Source organism: Erinaceus europaeus, chromosome 15 (genome assembly GCF_950295315.1).
Source record: "Erinaceus europaeus chromosome 15, mEriEur2.1, whole genome shotgun sequence".
In the NCBI taxonomy this organism is placed as follows: Eukaryota; Metazoa; Chordata; class Mammalia; order Eulipotyphla; family Erinaceidae; genus Erinaceus; species Erinaceus europaeus.
The window spans coordinates 39,135,165-39,154,346 of record NC_080176.1 but is presented as its reverse complement, the minus strand read 5'-3'; positions in this window follow the sequence as shown (position 1 = coordinate 39,154,346).

Below are 19,182 nucleotides of genomic sequence, written 5' to 3'. Positions count from 1 at the left end.
GTCATATATGTGGGAAGAGCAGATAGTGGAAGTAGGAATACTTGATACAGAAAAGAAAGAAAACACACTCTGCTAGAAAGTTTATTAATCCCCTTATGTCTGTAAGTACTCCACATTTAAAATTAAAAGTGTTAGAAAAGAATATGTATCCCATAAACAACAGAGGGGAGAGAGAATAGAATAACTGAGGAAGAAAACAGAATTAGTAAAACCAAGGATGAATTAGTAAAACCAAGGATAAAACTAAGAAAGAAGTAAGAGAACTAAAAAAGAGACTAAGAGATACTAAAAACAACAATGGAGACATATGGGATGACTTAAAAAGAAGTAATATGTGCATTATTGTCTTACCAGAGGAAGAAAGAGAAGAAAGGGAGGAATCATTTTACAGGACATAATAGCTGAAAATGTCCTACTCTAGACAACATAAAGGACATAAAGCTTCAAGAATCCCAAACAAAATTAACCCAGCCCTAAAGACACATCATATTTAGAATGAAAAGGAATAAGGATAAAGAGAGGATCCTGGGGAGTTGGGGTGGTAGTGCAGTGGGTTAAGTGCACATGGTGTGAATCGCAAAAACGGGGTAAGGATCCCGGTTTGAGCCCCTGGCTCCCCACCTGCAGGGGAGTTGCTTCACAAGTAGTGTCTGTCTTTCCCTCTCCCTCTCTCTCTTCCCCTCCTCTCTCCGTTTCTCTCTGTCCTATCCAACAATGACGATAACAACAACAACAATAAAAAACAACAAGGGCAACAAAAGGGAATAAATAAATAAATATTTTTTTAAAAGAATCCTGAACACTCCAAGAGTAAAGCAAAGAGTCGCTTATAGAGGAAAACCCTTAGCAGCAGATTTCGCCACACAAACTCTAAAGGCCAGAAGAGAATAGCAAGATATATATGCTCTCAATGAGAAAGGCTTTCAATCAAGACTATTGTGTCCTGCTAGAGTGTCATTCAGTCTAGATAGAGGCATAAAACCCTTTTCTGACAAGCAACAGTTGAAAGAATCAACTATCATCAAGTCTGCCCTGCAAGACGTTCTGAAAGGTCTCCTATAAATAACTAACACCAAACATATCAAACCAATAACATCACCAAAATATGCCATATGTCAGAGCACTCTAAAAGTTTAGTAAGTGGCATTAAAATATCTTAAATCTATAATATCAATAAATTTCAATGGCTTGAATTCACCTATTAAAAGGCACAGAGTAGAAAGATGGATTAGAAAACACAACACAACCACATATTGTCTGAGGAATCACACCTAAATCAACAAGACAGAACAGACTCAAAGTGAAAAGATGGAAAACTATCATACAAGTTAGGACCACAAAAAAGGGCAGAAACAACTATTCTCAAATCTAACAAGATAAAGCATAAAGTAAGTAAAATTAAAAAAAAAGATACAGATAGATGTTACTTAATGCTCAGAAGATCAGTCAATCAAAAGGAATTAGTGATTATTAACATCTATAAACCCAATGAGAGGCCATCAAAATACATCAAACATCTATTGAAAGAGCTACAGCAATATATTAACAGCAACACAGTAGTAGTAGGGGATTTCAACACCCCATTCTCCCAACTTGACACATCATCTAGGAAGGAAATTAATAAAAAAAAAAAGTAAGTGAACTGAATGAAGAGATAGATAAATGAGAACTATTGGCCATTTTCAGAGTCATTCACCCCATGAAACTGGAATACACACTCTATTCAAGTCCACATGGGTCATCCTCAAGAATAGACTGTATGTTAGGCCACAAAGAAAGTGTCAGAAAATAAAGAGCATTGAAATCCCAAGCATCTGGAGTCAGGCAGTAGTGCAGAGGGTTAAGCACACATGGTGCAAAGCACAAGGACTGGGTGTAAAGATTCCGGTTCGAGCCCCCAGCTCCCCCCCTGCAGGTGAGTCGCTTCACAGGCGGTGAAGCAGATTTTCAGGTGTCTCTGTGTCTCTCTTCATCTCTATTTCTCCCTTCTCTCTCAATTTCTCTCTGTCTCTATCCAATAACAAATTTAAAATATAAAAATAAAAATAAAGAAGTCCCAAGCATTGTTGTATGCTTTACATTGGGTTGTTCTAGATCTCCCCCGCCAAGAGAATTAGATCAGTCCTGTTAGTTTCACGGGCCTGCTTGGCCCCGCCCCAAGGAACCCCGAGAGGGTTCCTGAGTTCCAGAGTGAGAGAGAGTGCTTGCGCCACCGCAAAGAGACAGCAGAGTTCTGTTTGGTGATTAGTTTGTCTTAGTTTATGAATCGTTGCTCCTGAATAAAGAAATACAGCTTCTCTGCCCAGCTGTCTGTCTCTGGTCGTCTCTGTTACCCGCCCGTGAAGCTAGCCCGGCCAGCTAGAGCTGCCGAATTTTAACAACAAAGCATCTTCTTAGACTACAGTGGAATGAAACTAACACTTAAAAACAAATAAAATACTAGTAAAGTCCCAAAATATAGACATTCAGCAGCACCCCACTTAACAACTACTGGATCAAAGAGGAAATTAAAGAAGAAATCAAAATGTTTCAAGAATTCAATGAAAATGATGACACAAGATGTCAAAATATTTGGGACACAGCTAAGATAGTACTGAGAGGGAAGTTCATAGCCATATAAGCACACATTTGGAAACAAGAAAAAATTCAAATAAACAACCTAAATTCACACCTTAAAAACTTAGAAGAAGAGGAACAAAGGAACCCTAAAGCAAACAGAAGGACAGAAAAAACTAAATTTAGGGCAGAAATAAATAACACTGAAAACAAGAGAACCATACAAAAGATCAATGCAGCTAAATGTTGGTTCTTCAAAAGGATAAACAAAATCACAAAACAAAAAAAGGGGGAGTACCCAAATATAGAATTGTAAATGAAAGAGAAGAGATCATAACTGACACCACAGAAATTCAATTTATCATATAAGGCTTCTATAGACAACTATATGCCAACAAGCTAGAGAACCTGGAAGAAAAACAAGTTCCTTGATACCCACAAACTTCCAAAATTAAATAAAGAGGAACTAGATAATATGAACAGGCCAATCACAGCCAAAGAAATTGAAACAGTTATAAAAAACATTGCCAAGAATAAAAGTCCTAGACCAGATGGCTTTACAAATGAATTCTACAAATCCTTCAAGGAAAATTAATCCCTCTACTTTTAAAACTCTTCCAAAAGATTGAAGACACAGGAATACTCCCAAGAGCAGAAAGGGATACAACAAAAAAAGAAAACTATAGGCTGATATCTCTGATGAACATAAATGCTAAAATATTGAACAAAATTCTAGCCAACTGAATAAAGCAGTATATTGAAAAGATTGTTAATCATGACCAAGTTAGCTTTATCCTAGAGATGCAGTGTTGATTTAATATACATAAACCAACAACATGACCCAACACAGCAATAAATGCAAAACCAAAAACCACATGGTTATTATCAGTAGACAGAGAAAGCCTTTGACAAAATTCAACATCCTTTTATGTTCAAAATGCTACCAAAAATGGGAATAGATGGAAATTTCCTCAAGATAGTGGAGTCCATATATAGCCAAAAATCATACTCAATGGTAAAAAACTGGAAGCATTTCCACGTATATCAGGTACTAGACAGGGCTGCCTACTATCACCATTACTATTTAATATAGTGTTGGAAGTTCTTGCCATAGCAATCAGGCAGGAACAAGGACTTAAAGGGATATAGATTGCAAGAGAAGAAGTCAAACTCTCCCTATTTGCAGATGACATGATAGTATACATAGAAAAACCTAAAGAATCCAGCAAGAAGCTTTTGGAAATTATTAGGCAATATAATAAGGTATCTGGCTACAAAATTAACATACAAAGTCAGAGGCATTCCTCTATGCAGACACTAAGGTAGTAGAAGAAGAAATCTAGAAATCAATTCCTTTTTCTATAGCAAAAAAAAAAAAACCAAAAACAATAAAATATCTAGGAATAAACCTAACAAAAAAGTGAAAGACTTGTATACTGAAATTTATGAGCCACTATTCAAGGAAATAGAAAAAGACACAAAGAAGTGGAAAGTCATTCCATATTCATGAGTTGGAAGAATTAACATAATCAAAATGAATATACTACCCAGAGCCATATACAAATTTAATGCAGTCCCCCATCAAGATCCCACCCAATTTTTAGGAGAAAAGAAAAAAAGCTACTGATGTTTATCTGGAACTAGAAAAGATCTAGAATTGCCAGAACAACTTTGATAAAAAAGCACAGAACTGGAGGCATCATACTCTCAGATTTCAAATTGCACTAAAAGACCATTGTAATAAAAAATGCTTGATGTTGGAACATAAATAGACGCACTGACTAGTGGAATATAATTGTAAGCCCAGAAGTAAACCCCATACCTATGGACATCTAATCTTTGACAAAGGTGCCCAGACTATTAAATGGGGAAAGGGGAGTCTCTTCAACAAATGGTGTTGGAAAAATTGGATTGAAACATGTAGAAGAATGAAACTAAACCCACTAAATTTCACCAAACACAAAAGAAACTTTAAATGGATCAAGGACTTGGATGTTAGACTAGAAACTATCAAATACTTAGAGGAAAATCTTGAAAGAGCTTATTTCCATCAAAATTGTAAAGGCATATTCAATGATACAAACCTAATTACAAAGAAGACTAAGTACAAAATAAACCAGTGGTACTACACCAAATAAAAAATCGACACAGCAAAAGAAATCACCACCTAAACAAAGACACCTCTTACTGAATGGGAGAAAATCTTTATATGCTAATAATAAAATAACAAGAGGCTAATAATGAAAATATATAAAGAGCTCACCAAACTCAACAACAAGAAAACAAATGACCACACCCAAAAATGGGGAGAGTATATGAACAGAATATTAACCAGAGAAAAGATCCAAAATCCCAACAAATATGGAAAATTACTCCAAGTCATTGTCAGAGAAATGCAAATAAAGACAACAATGAGATACCACTTCACTCCTGTTAGAATGTCATACATCAGAAAAGATAACAGCAACAAATGCTAGAAAGGTTGTATGGACAAAAGAGCCCTCCTGCACTGCTCTTGGGAATGTCAGTTGTTCCAACCCCTGTGGAGAACAGTCTGGAGAACTTTCAGAAGGCTAGAAATGGACCTACCCAAAGAACCTGCAATTTCTCTCCTGGGGATATATCCTAAGGAACCCAATATACCTATCTAAAAAGATTTGTGTATACTTACGTTCATAGCAGCACGGTTTGTAATAGCCCAAACCTGGAAGCAGCCCAGGTGTCCAACAACAGATGAGTGGCTGAGCAAGCTGCGGTCTATATACACAATGAAATATTACTCAGCTATTGAAAATTGTGATTTCACTTCCTTTACCTCATGTTGGATGGATCTTGAAGGAATCATATTAAGTGAGATAAGTCAGAAACAAAAGGATGAATAAGGGATGATTTCACTCATCACTTGACAGAAGTTGAAAAATACTACCATGACACCAATGTTTCTTGGATCCCCAACTCCCTAGAGCCCTACCCCACTAGGGAAAGGTAGAAACAGGCTGGGGATATGGGTCAAGCTGTCAATACCCATGTCCAGCAAGAAGCAATTACAGAAGCCTGACCTCTTACCTTCTGTGCCCATAGAGATCTTTGTTCCATACGCCCAGAGGGATAAAGAATAGGGAAACTTCCAGTGGATGGGGATGGGATATGGCATGCTGATGGTGGGAGTTGTGTGAATTGTGACCCTTTTATCCCACTCTCTAGCCTATCAGTATCAAATCACTAATAATAATAAGAAGAAGAAGATGAAAAATAAGAAAACACAAAGCAGAACTTGTCCTGGACTTGGTGTATTGCACCAAAGTACAAAAGACTCTTGAGGTGGGGGTGGAGAGCAGTCATGTCCTGGAACGGAATGGCAGAGGAGGACCTAGGGAGGGTTGCACTGTTATGTGGAAAACTGAAAAATGTTAGATATGTACAAATGTTAGATATGTATGTATTTTACAGTTGAATGTAAATCATTAATGCCTGAAAAAATAAAAGAAAATACATTCCATACTAGGTTTCTGACAGAGGAAACCTGAATGAATCATAACAACATAGAATTGCCAACAATGGCCCTTGTTGGAACTATGAGATACATATATCTTAAAAATATAATTGAGGAGACTGAGCTGTGGTGCTCCTGGCTAAGGGTACATATATCTTAAAAATATAATTGAGGAGACTGAGCTGTGGTGCACCTGGCTAAGGGCACATAGTCTAAGAGCAAGGTGCTTCTCAAGAACCTGGGTGCAAGCCCCTCCACTTGCACCTGCAGTGGGGATGCTTCACAAGCGGTGAAGCAGGTTTGAGATGTCTACCTTTCTTTTTTCTCTCCCTCTCCTGCTCCTTTCTCAATTTCTTTCTGTTCTATCTAATAAAATGGGGGGGGGGTGTTGGCTGCCAGAAGTGATGCATTACTAGTGCCAGCACCATGCTCCATCTGCTGGAGAAAAATAAATAAATGACACCCCCCTCATAAACAATTTGAAATACTACTGCTAACTAATTTGTGACTTGCAGAAAACTCCTTAGGGTCTGAAATTTTATTTCTGTATCAACAAATAAGAGATGTAAGTGTAGTCCTAATGCTTGTAGATCTCTCTTAGTTCTAAAATGAAAGAATTTAGTTAAGTTCCAGGTAGTCAATATATGATGTCCATGGGTGTGTGTGTGTGTGTGTGTGTGTGTGTGTGTGTGTGTGTGTTTGTAAGCTCACACGCACAGCACAAGAGTGTGCTCCTAGCAGCAGATCACTTTCTAAAAGTCTCTTTTGGAAGAATATGAAAACTTAGAAATTAAATAACTTGTGACTGAATTTTGTGCGCATAGCTCCAATTAAGTGAATTATGACAAACTTTAATTTGGCCACAGTATCTGGAGTTGACATACTTGTATGATTAATGAAATCATTTACCATAGTGTGCATTGAGAAACATTATAAATATTCAAAAAGAAAGAAAATAAAAATGGAAGAAAGAAAGAAAGAAGGAAAGAAAGGAAGGAAGGAAGGAAGGAAGGAAGGAAGGAAGGAAAGAAGGAAGGAAGGAAGGATGGAATGAGGTGACACATTTGCCTGGAAATTGCAGGTTCTCAGGTTGACCACACATCTACTATGTGTATCGGTCTACGTAGTAGTTAAATTTAGAAATAATTGTGAGTAGAGGCTCTAAGTATGGATAATAGGAGTAAGATAAAAGATAAAAAGTGATAGGTCTTCACTTCTTACAAACCATGTACTATGGAGTAAACCAGTCTTTGCTTTTTAAAAAAAATCTTTTTTTTACTGTTTTTTATTATCTTTATTTATTTATTTATTTATTAGATAGAGACAGCCCAAAGTGGAGAAGGAAGAGGGAAGAGGAAGCTAGAGAAGGATTGAGACAGAATGACGTCTGTAACACTGCTTCACCATTCACCAAGCTTTTTTCCTGCAGGTGGGGAGCAGGCAGGGGGGCTTGGACCCAGGTCCTTGTGCACTTCAACATGTACACTCAACCAGATGCACCATGGCCTAGCCCCCTACACCAGTTTTTGTATTACATTCTCTGTGCTCCTGTATCTCTTAACTGGGCTCCAGCAGTAACAAGGGCAACATAGACTGGACTCTGCATGTTCCTTCTTGCATAACCTTTACTCAGTTGTGTGCCTGAAATAATGTTCCCTGGTTTTACCTGGCACAAGTTTACTCATTTTTCTAATGTTGTTTCCCACAGAGCTTCACTGTTCAGAGATAACTTTTTCAGAGATACTTCAGAGAGATAGAGAGAAACAGACAGAATTATTGACTACAGACTACTGAAGCCTTCCCAAGTGCAATAGGATCTCAAATCTGGGTGACAAGCATGGCAGAATTGGAACATTCTAGGTAAACTATCTCAACAAACCAACCTCACTCAGTCTCAAGACTTACACTGAGTATCACCTTGTGGGAAGTCTGTGCCACTTTGTCACCAAGCAGCACTGACCTACTTATCATAATCACAAGTATTTTGGTTATCTGCTTAAAGATAGTGCTTATCACATATTAAAAAATATTAATGATTTAATATTGATTTATAAAATTAGAAGATAACAAGGGTACAACTTCACACTGTTCCCACCAAGCCCTGTATCCCCATTCCCTCCACTGTAAGCTACAGCAGTTCTCCTTGGGTTTCAGATACGGGTTAACTATTATTTCTACAACTATCTGTTTACATTTGTATATATTTGCCCTCCCCCCTTTTTATGGCCCCATCTTCTCTTCCTTTATAAGTCCCACCTCCATCTATTACTCCATCGAAATGGTCCTCCCCTATTCCTCTTCTCTCTTTGGGTCCTGATGTCACCGGAGTTCAGAGTCCTCTGGTCATCTTCCCTGATCAATTCCCCCATATTGAGAGTGCAGAAGGTGGGAATTCTGGCTTTTGTAATTGTTTCTCTGCTGGGCATGAACATTGACAAGTCTATCCATACCCAACCCTGTTTTTATCTTCCCCTAGTGGGGTAGAGCTCTGGGGAGGTGAGACTCCAGGACACAGTGGTGATGTCATTTGGCCAGGGAAGTCAGGATGGAATCATGATAACATCAGCAACTTGGTGGTTGAAAGGCAGTTAGATTAAAGTGGTGCAAAAATGATTAATGAACAGGAACCAAAAAGTAGGAATAGAGCAGATGAGAATAGAGGTCTTAGGGTGGAAAGAAGTGCAGAAGTCTATTTTAGATATGCTACTAGGGACCTATGACTAATCATAATTTTTGGTTGAGATTGATAGCTAACATGGAGTTGGATGAAAATATTGCTCAAGAAGATGGTGTCAGAATTGCAAATAGAGCTAGAAGGTTGGATTAGGGCAGAGAGTAGCTCCCAAATATGAAGAAAAGATGTAAATACCATTAACTATTAGCCCCATCAATCTGACCTAGGGCCCCTGCCCTCCCTGCATCCTCCTAAATAACCACTATAGTTTTCCACAGTCTGAATAAGGGTTGTCTTTTTGTTTATTCATTTGTTTCAAGTTCATATGTTCAGTTCTCTAAATTCCACATATGACTGGAACTATCTTGTAGTTTTCCCTCACTGCCTTACTTACTTCATTAAGCATAATCTTCTCCAGTTCTATACATTTTACCCCAAAGAACACAATATCATCTTTTTATTGCTAGTAGTACTCCATTGAGTATATGTCCCATAACTTTTTTATTCAGTCATCTGTTGAAGGGCATTTTGTTTGCCTTCATATTTTGGCTATTGTGAATAATGCACCTATAAACATAGGGGTACATCTATCCCTTGAATTAATGTTACTGTCTCTTTTGGGTAAATGTCTAGGAGTGGAATTGCTGGATCATAAGGTATTTGCTTAAGGATTCTCCATACTGTTCTCCATAGTGGTTGTACCAGTCTGCATTCCCACCAGCAGTGTAACAGAACTCCTCTCTCTCCACATCCTTTCCAACACTTTTCCTCTCCTGTTTTGTTGATGAAGGCCATTCTAACAGGTGTGAGGTGGTACCTCAGTGTAGTCTTAATTTACATTTTTTGGTGGTGAGTGAATTGGCGCATTTCTGCAATTGTCTGTTCACTATGCTTATTACAGATTTTAAAGTCTGTTCACTATGCTTATTACAGATTTTAAAGGGATTTCCCCCAGCCCACCCATTTACCCCCCTTTTTCTTGTTAAATATAGTTACTGGAAGCAGAATTCTGATTTATTCTCTTAGGTCCCTTAGTACTGCATGGGGTCTGGCCATACAATAAATATGTAATATGTTAATGCATTGTTAAACAATTTACATGAAGTAAAATAGCAAAAATAAAAACGACAAAAAATGACTTAAGAGAGTTATTTAGTGGGGTTCAGTGTGGGAAAACTCAAAACTATTCAAGTGTTTGGACAGAAAGGATAAAAAGGGCCTCAAGCAAGAGAATTGAAGAAGAGAAATATAGAGAAAGCAAGCAGATATGAAAAATGAAGGTATTTTGGGGCATAAGTTGAGGTAGGGGTGGGACTGTGGATGGGGGTGCCAGTCTAGAGCAGGAGCTCAAGAAAATTCCTGGAAAATAGGCAAAGGGGCTCATTATTGTGATATTCTTTCTCCAGTACAAGGTCAGAGGAATAGAAGAAAGAGGAAAGAAATGAAGCCCAGAAACTTAGTCAGTTAACATAAATGAAAAGCACAGATAATAAGGATTAGGATTAACAGGTCAGCTTTTGTTGGGGCTGAAAAATAAAGAGTCCAGGTAAGAGAAGAGAAGATTAATGTTTATAATAATTAGTTCCACAAGTATAAAAGTGCCATTATGAAAATACTAGGAGGAAAAGTTTGAATTACTCTCGGAAAACACATGTGGCAGAAAGGGAAATGCCATTCATTGACTCTACAGTGGGTACCAGGTCCAGCACTTGGTGTTTTGTAAATCTATTTCTTTAGACTAAAAGTGTTAATCTAGACCTTTTCATACCTGAGCAAAGAAAACATATAAACACACTCTTTCACTTCTTCACACACCTGACTAGAAAATGGACTATAATCGTTGGCAAGTGGGTGGCAGGAAAGGAATTGTGGTTAATGTTTATGCAAGAACTATTATTTCAGAAAGTGTGTGCTATAAAGGGAATCCATTTGGTAAGAAAGTTTAACAGAAAATAATTGTTACCTAAAAGAGAATACTAAAGCTTCTGAAGAAAAAGCTGTTCTTTTATGGGTGAGTTTCCTGTTGAATTTAGTAATAAGTCATTACCTCCCACCCCATCATCTATTCCCTTTCTTTTTGGGGGGAAATAATGCCTTGTGTTATTTTAGAGGTAGGAATCCCGCCTTTACTTTCCAGTGTTGGGCACTGTGTCCCTACTTCTGTACATGAGCAAGAAGGAGATACAGGTTTGTAACTTCAGTTTGGCCAACAGATGCCCCACTCTGAGCTTGAGCTCATTAGAGAAGGATGGAAAAGACCAGGATGGACAGAGAACATAGCAGCACCAGTGGACTCTAAAGTCTATCAAGCATTAAACAACTGATACCCTGGCCAATATTCTTAAGTCAGGATAGTGATGGAGTTTTGACAAATTGTAACCTCTCACTGCTTGTGTCTTCTCTGGGCAATACTCTTCAGTTTTCCTTGACTTTATAAGCTACCTATTATATACGATGCACTTTTAATAGATTGATTCTGTGCTCAAGTTAACCTAAATTAGTTAGCAAAAAATTTGCTACCACAAACTGAATGATTGTCTCCCTACTCATATACTACATCCTAATGTCCAGTTTAGAAGTAAGGTATTTGAGAGATGATTTAAATATTACCACAGAACCATCATGAATATGATTAATGCCCTTCTATATAAGAGATCTGAGAAAGGACCCTACTTCCCTTTGTCATATGAGTATATATGGATATTTATGAATCAGGAAATTGACTCTTACCAGACATCAGATGTGCCAATGCATTATCTTGGACTTTCAACTGCCAGAACTGTGAAAAGCACTTTTTTTTTTTTTCCCCTCTAGGGTTATTGCTGTGGTCAGTGCCAGCCCAAGGAATCCACTGATCCTGATCCTGGGGGCCTTTTTTTTTTTTACATTTTATTGGAGAAGACAGAAATTGAGAGAGGAGGGGGAGATAGGGAGAGAGAAAGAGAGACTCTCACAGACCTGCCTCGATACTTATGAAGCAACCGCCCTGCAGGTGGGGAGTAGGGGTTCAAATCCAGATCTTTGTGCTTAGTATTATGTGTGCTTAACCAGGTGTGCCATCACCCAACCCCCAAAATGCATTATACTTTCTTAAAATGTATTTATTTTGGGTAGAGATAAATTGAGAAGGGAAGTGGAGGGAGAGAGAAAAACACCTACTTCACTACTTGTAAAGCTTCCCCTTTGTAGGTAGGGACTAGGGCCTGGAATCTAGGTCCTTGTGTACTATGTGTGTGCTCTACCTGGTTCTTCACTCAGTACATGGCATTGTGCCATAAAAGTACAAGCAGACAGACAAGTAGCCCACAGATACACCAACTTACTGGTCACGGTAATTACTAATAAAGAGATGATTCAAGAATTACCAATAATTCTCTCCTAGTTCATTGATTAACATTTTTGAACAAATTCCAGTATTCAGGCATGATTCCAGGTACTGAGGAAGGGGCAACTACTTCATTAGCATACTATCACTAGTTAAACAGGCTACCAAGATGCCAAGATCTAAGTCATATTTACAATTCCATTTATTAGTTACATACTGATGGGTAATGAATCCCCCCACTATGTGGCTTAACATAGCAAAACATTTAGTATCTCAAATGTTCTGTTGGGTAGGATTTTGGGAGCAGTCTTTTGATTTTGGGGTTCTGAGAAGGACACAAGGAAGATGTCACTAGGGAGATCCAGCTCTCTTCTAAAGGCATGCCTGGAGGAGGAGCTACTTGAGGCTCACTTATGTAGTTTTGTGTTGATCATTATGCCAGGTCCCCAGGTCCCCTGCATTACTTAACACTGTGGTCTATTTACATAATCATTGTTTTGCCTGAGACCCACCCTGCCTGCAGGGTATTGGTTTAATCCCCACTGGTTAGATGGAAGCTTGCTACCTTCAAGCTCTTTTCTTCTCTCCACCCTCTCTCCTACCCATTTCCTTTTCCAACCTGCCACTTCCGTTTCAGAAGATATAAAGGCATTTTCTCTGATCAATAAAGGCATTGCATTGCGTTCCAGCTCAACCACAAGTTCCTGGTTCCTCTCCCGCCTCGCTGAGTAAGCAGCAGCCCAGGTTGGCTCCAGTTGAGCTCTCTCCCTCATGATGCAACCTGACAATTTTGGGGCAGTATTGGGTTTCTCCTGAGCTGTTGGACTGAGAGTATAAACTTCTTGCTGATTGTTGGTTAGAGATCTCCCTTTCTGTCCTTGTTACAAGAATTTATTCAAATTTATTCTTTTATTCAAAGCAATTCACTAGGTAGAACCCACAGTCAAAGGCTGAAGCAAAGCAGTTCACTAGGTAGAACCCACAGTCAAAGGCTGAAGTGATTAAACAGCAGGAGTACTAGAAGGAAGGATCATTGGAAATCAACTTGGAACTGCTTGACTCACCACATCACACACTGCAATTTTTTTCTATCTGGACAGCAGGGTTATCTGTGTGGCTTCATGACTGCACTATCTACTGTTCCTACCAGGCATTTTCCTTTTTCCTTTCATCCCTTTTCCCCCCTCTCCCCTCGGTAGAGGTGAGAGACAGAGAGAAATACAGTGGAAAAAAAATAAGGAGAAAGAGACACCCACAGCACTGTTGCACCTCTTATGAAGCATCACTGCTCCAGGTGAGGACTGTGGACTTGAAACTGCATTCTACCATGTAAGCCAACACCCAACCACTATACTGTATCATTTTTCTGGGTACTTTTTACTCATAGAAATTAGGGGAAAATAAAATATTTGTCAGGGGAAGCAAAACTTTAAAGGTGTTCAGAAACACAGGATATTGGACCTACTAGCTTTTTCCAAAATGGAGATCCCAAATCTTTATCAGCAATATTCCAGCCTTTAGGTTCATGATTAGTCAACAATTTGTTGTGCTTTTTATCTTAACTTTTTTTTTCAGCCACCAGGTTCCAGATGATATCATGATCCCAACCTGACTTCCCTGGGCAGATGACCTCACCAATGTGTCCTGAAACCCTGCCTCCCCAGATCCCTGCCACACTAGGGAAAGAGAGAAACAGGCTGGGAGTATGGACTGACCTGACAATGCCCAGGTCCAGTAGGGAAGCAATTACAGAAGCCAGACCTTCCACCTTCTGCCCCATAGTGATCCTGGATCCATGCTCCCAGAACGATAAAGAATAGGGAAGTTATCAGGGGCAGGGTATAGGATACAGAGTTCTGAGGGTGGGAACTGTGTGGAATTATATCCCTCTTATCCTAGAGTCTTGTCAATATTTTCATTTTATAAATAAAAATTAAAAAATAAAAACAGGCTATTCAAACTTTCTTAGTTCTAAATAGAGGAAGATGTAAGACATTTGAAACTTTCTGGCTAGTAAGGAAATATCCTGTAAAAATTTCATCCAGAATCAATGTTGGCAGATTATAAATAATATCTGGTACAGCAATACGGTTATATTAAATAGGAGAAAGCTGAAAGGTTCTTAATACATTCATCAGAAGGGAAGTAGGGAACACTCAGGAGTAGGTAGGTATTTCACATAATAGCCATGAGCTAGGCTTATACTATGAGAGACTAGGGTTTCATATCCAAATGCATGAAATGGAGATTTAGAAATGTGAGCGGGGAAATTGGCCAATTTGAAGGCAGATAAAAATCATTAAAGAAGAAAGGAAGATTGATGTTGTGGGTATGTTGTTTACCAGGAATATAAGTCTGTTTGGAAAACTAGTCTAGATATCTAGTCAATAAGAGAAAATAATATCACAAGACTTGGTTCATAAACAGTTGAGGCATCAGAGGAGAGGGCAGATTGTAGCTTCCTCCTCTAATGAGTATTTGTAGACAGAGTACAGAGTCAATAGAAAATAAATGCAGAGGCATGCTGGTAAGAAACAAGAAAATGGAAAATTAGGGAAGAAGGACCCTTTAAAGTCCTAAGGGTATGTTTCAGAGACAGACTCATGTAAGACAAAATTAAGAAGAGAACTAGAGGAAGACAAGGAGAAAATAAAAACTTGGGAAATATAGGGGGTTGGGTCCCTATGGAACTGATCCTGCTCATCAAATGTTTTTAATTCCATTTTTTATACATAAGTTATAACTGGCAATCTCTGTTGAGACTGTTTTTTTATTGCCTTATGGAAAAGCAGGCCAACTTGATTAAAAGGCAATGTATTCACTTCCCAGGAAGGGATCTGGGAATGATGAGCCCAAGGTTTTTCTTCAGTGACATTTTTATGTTGTGATTTTAATAAAAAATAAAGAAAAGAAGGAAGAGGGCTGGGGAAAACATTTTAAGTTTCATCTTCCTTACTTTGAATGATAGTGGAGGGGGTAAGTAACCTTTAAAAGGAAAAGAAGCTTTTTTTGAAAAGAGTAGGATATGAAAACAACAAAGCAGCAACACTGAAAGTATCATGTGATACAAACAGTAGAGGAATTTGAGTGTTCCCCAAAAGAACCACATTGTGTAGATAACCCAAGACAAACTATTCAAATAACATAATAAAGCTTGGATGGTATAAGGGAACATGTAAAAATGAAATGACATATTTTGCACATAAAAATATAAACACACATAATTTCCAACGGCTTGATAATATCAGTAAGAAAATACATGCTATTGAAAACTCTTTGGTCATAGGAAGCAAGATTTTTTTTTTTTTTAAGAGAAGACAGCCATGAATAAAGGCCAATAAACTAGATACACAAAAGATTAAAAGCCCTGACAGAAACTGCATGATTATAACTTTCCCATTTAGAGTTGTGATGCTTCCTCCCAAATATTTTGAGCCTATGAGAATTTGGTGTTCAGAATCAAACAACATCAGTGGTTATACATCAATATGGTGATAAAACTGAGACTAAGAATGATCTCTATCTATTTCATATCACTGTTTACTTAGTTGCTAACCACTATTTTTAACAACTTGATGAGCTTTGTTTTTTTTTTAATTCCCAAGCTGGTGTTATGACTATGAATCTTGGGACGAACTACTGGTCTCAAGAATACAAATAAGAAAAACAGAAGTGAAAGAAACTTGTATTCAAGGAAAGGTTCCTACTTTTGAATTTACGGACTCATTTTTATGAGAATGAAGGTATATATATACATATCAAATAATAACCCTGGAACAGCAGAAAGATAAGGACAGAGGCTCTGTATATAGCTAAAGCTTAGTTAGTATGTTCTCATCAGAACTCCCTACTAATTCATATCTCTGCATGTCTTAATTGTGGTAATAAAGATACTTACATATTAATTCTTGTTCCCAAATGTATTATGTGCCTTCGGAGTTACCAAGGACAGGTTGGGTATTGCTGAGTAAAACTTCAGTTAAGGAATTCACTGTATATTAGTTTTCTGAAAATTGCCAATTCTTATATTATAGGACATTCATTTCTAACCTTCAGGATAACCAGTAGGTTATTCTCTTTAGCTATAAATTCTAGTTAGGACAATCTCCAAAAAATATATGAGAAAAAAAAACCTACACCCCAAAATTCTGCTATTTTATATAGTGCCTCTAGTGTACAGCACATCCCTCTCATCATAACATTTAAAGTCTCTAAGTTTCATAGTATGAGACCCCAGCTTTATTAAGATCTTTGCTGTTATTCTGATAGAAGCCTAAAGAAACGAATACCCTCAAAACTGAGATTAAATGACAGTGTTGAGATTCATCACAATGCAACAAACAATCTAGTTCACCAATTCTTTCTTTTTTTTTCTATTGCTCTCATTTCTTTCAATGAATGATTTTTATTCACGTATGTATTCTGCTTCCACTACATTAGAGGAAATCTGTAGATTCGTCATTTGAAAAATTAACTTGCAAATAGTTGGTGCTCACTGATAACTGTATTCTTCCTTTTGCTAGGTACAGCTTTTACTTGTAAATTTTAATTTATTTCTTTTGTTAATTGCATTTACCTTTTATTGTCAGCGCTTCTTTTAATTAGCACTAGATTTTAAAGACTAGTATTTTGGTGTTTGTGAGCTATAGTTTCACCAGATATTCTGACATTTTAACAGTTACATTATTTTAACTTATACTTTAAGTTGTTTTCATTAAAACTCTGCTGACCAATGAAATCTATTTATGTTCACATGCTAAAGCTTTAATATGGAATTTGGAATTATATACCAAAGGACAAGTTCTATTTTTAATGTATGAAACTCATAGTTAACATTAGAACTCCAAAAAATTATTCAGAGATATCATTACCTGGAAAATGTAACATGAAACTAATTTTCTCTTTATATTCTTATGAACAAATATAATGCTTCATTTTAGTATTACCTCTATTATAATGCCTATGCATATTATAGCTCTGATTACACGGATTATTGTTAGCTTGTGTCAATAAAGTCTGTAATTACATATTAGTAATACAAGGTGTACATTTTATCAGCTGATTTTTTGTTGTGAATTTTTATAATTGTACATGTTCATCTTTTGTTAGTAGATAACTTATCTTTATCTTTTTTTTTTTGTTTTTAGAATTCTCAAGTGAAGACCATTTGAGAATTTCTAATATGTTTCAATCTGTTTTCTTGAGGTCATGCCTTTTAATATCTTTTTAATATCTCAAAAATAGTACCTTTACTATTTTCATATAGTACTTTAATAGGATGCTTCTTTTCATTTCAAAACTTGTATAGAAAACATTTTTTTTCTTATTATTTCAGTAGACTATCAAGGACTTTTTGAGTGGTTATATAGATGACAGTAACAAACAGAGTTTTGCCTGTTTCTCTACATGCTGTAACTGTATTTAAATTGATATCTACCAAAATACATTAGTGTAGTGTAACATTAACAATGCATATGTGCATTTTGAAAACATCTTCCTGACATAAAAGTTCTTAATGGCTCAGATTTTACGAAAGAAAAAAAGGTCAGATAAGGAAGAAATAACAGCTTAAAAGTGGAATTTACTATTCAGTATGGTAAAATACATTGGTATATTTGTATATTTTGTAAGGAATTTTCCATCTGCAGGTCTTAATCACTTTCTTAGTCAATTATTAGCACCAATTTCATAGATTAGGAAAACAGGTGGGATGGCTATGAGAATGGGAATGGAGATCAAGCAATTTAGTGAAGATTAAACAGTGAATAAGTTAGGATATTGGGAACGAAGGATAGTTTTTGTGTGTGACTAACACTTCCTTATTCTATGCACCACTGATATTATGCATGAATGTTGATAAACAGGCAACTATCAACAAAGGTCAATTTTAAAATTCATTAGACATCATTTTAAAGTTAACCTGTTAGTACCGTAGGTATATTTATGTGCACATGTAACACATACTTATCCATCATGTCATAATATTTTGCCTATACATAGAACAAGTCTATGCTTTATACACATACAGGTGCAGATGACTTTGAGTGGCATTTCATCCCTTCAAAAGACTGTATAAAGGCTCTCTCTCTAAATTCTCCTTAAAAGAAAGCTTCTGAGAAGAGGAATAAAGAAAGCTTCTATGAGGCAATGCAAAATATTACTTAGGCAAGTACTACATTTAAATCTAAAGTAAATTTGCAATGTATTTTAAAAAATAGGAGCAGCCCTCAAAACAAGTGGAAAATATTATGACCTAAGGAAATACAAGTTTTGTATATATATATATATATGACAGTTATACATTTATGAAGAGTATCTTCTTCCTAATGTTTTGCACTTCAAATTACAACTTTGACACCACAGTGTAAACCTTATCAGATCCACGCTTTGGAACTGACAGTATAAAATGAATATTTACTTGAATTGGTATCTAGTGTGTTTTCTATAATTAATTCTTTTGAGATCATAGTTTATAGACAGAGAATTCCTTTAACTTTAATCTCTCTTTGAGCAATATCTTTATTATTGGAACTAACCTGGAGAAAAAGTTAATCATTTTCAAATGATGTTCTCTGTTCCAGGTATTGTTGGCTTCATTGATGGAAGATTTTCTGAATTGTGTAAAATATCTTAAAAACAAATGCTATGGAGTGAGTCTGAGAAAAAAAAAGCTGGAGGTAAATCATACATTAATCAGAAATTAAAATTTAATTACCAAGATGCTAAAGTACTTTATAGGAGGACTGGGTACAGAAGGGTCTGTGGCATCTACAATTTTATACTAACAGTGAAATTATCAGTATATAATATCTAAAGACATATGTCTTTCTTTATCTGTTCATATAAACGTTGCATATATTACCTGTCGGATGGCATAATTTGACAGATGATGGTATTCAATAAAAGACTGTTGAATGAATGACAGTTTGATTGTAGCTGAATTTCTAACTTTAAGAATGGCGATGATACAGCTTAATGTTGGGAGATATGTAATTGAGCATATAGCAGTTCACTGTCTCCAAAATAGGTTTCATTAAGCAAGAAACACATTTATTATTCATCTTTACATATTTGCAATTGCTAATTATGTTCTCATGTATTGACAAAAGGAAGATAAAATAATTTCCTTTTTGA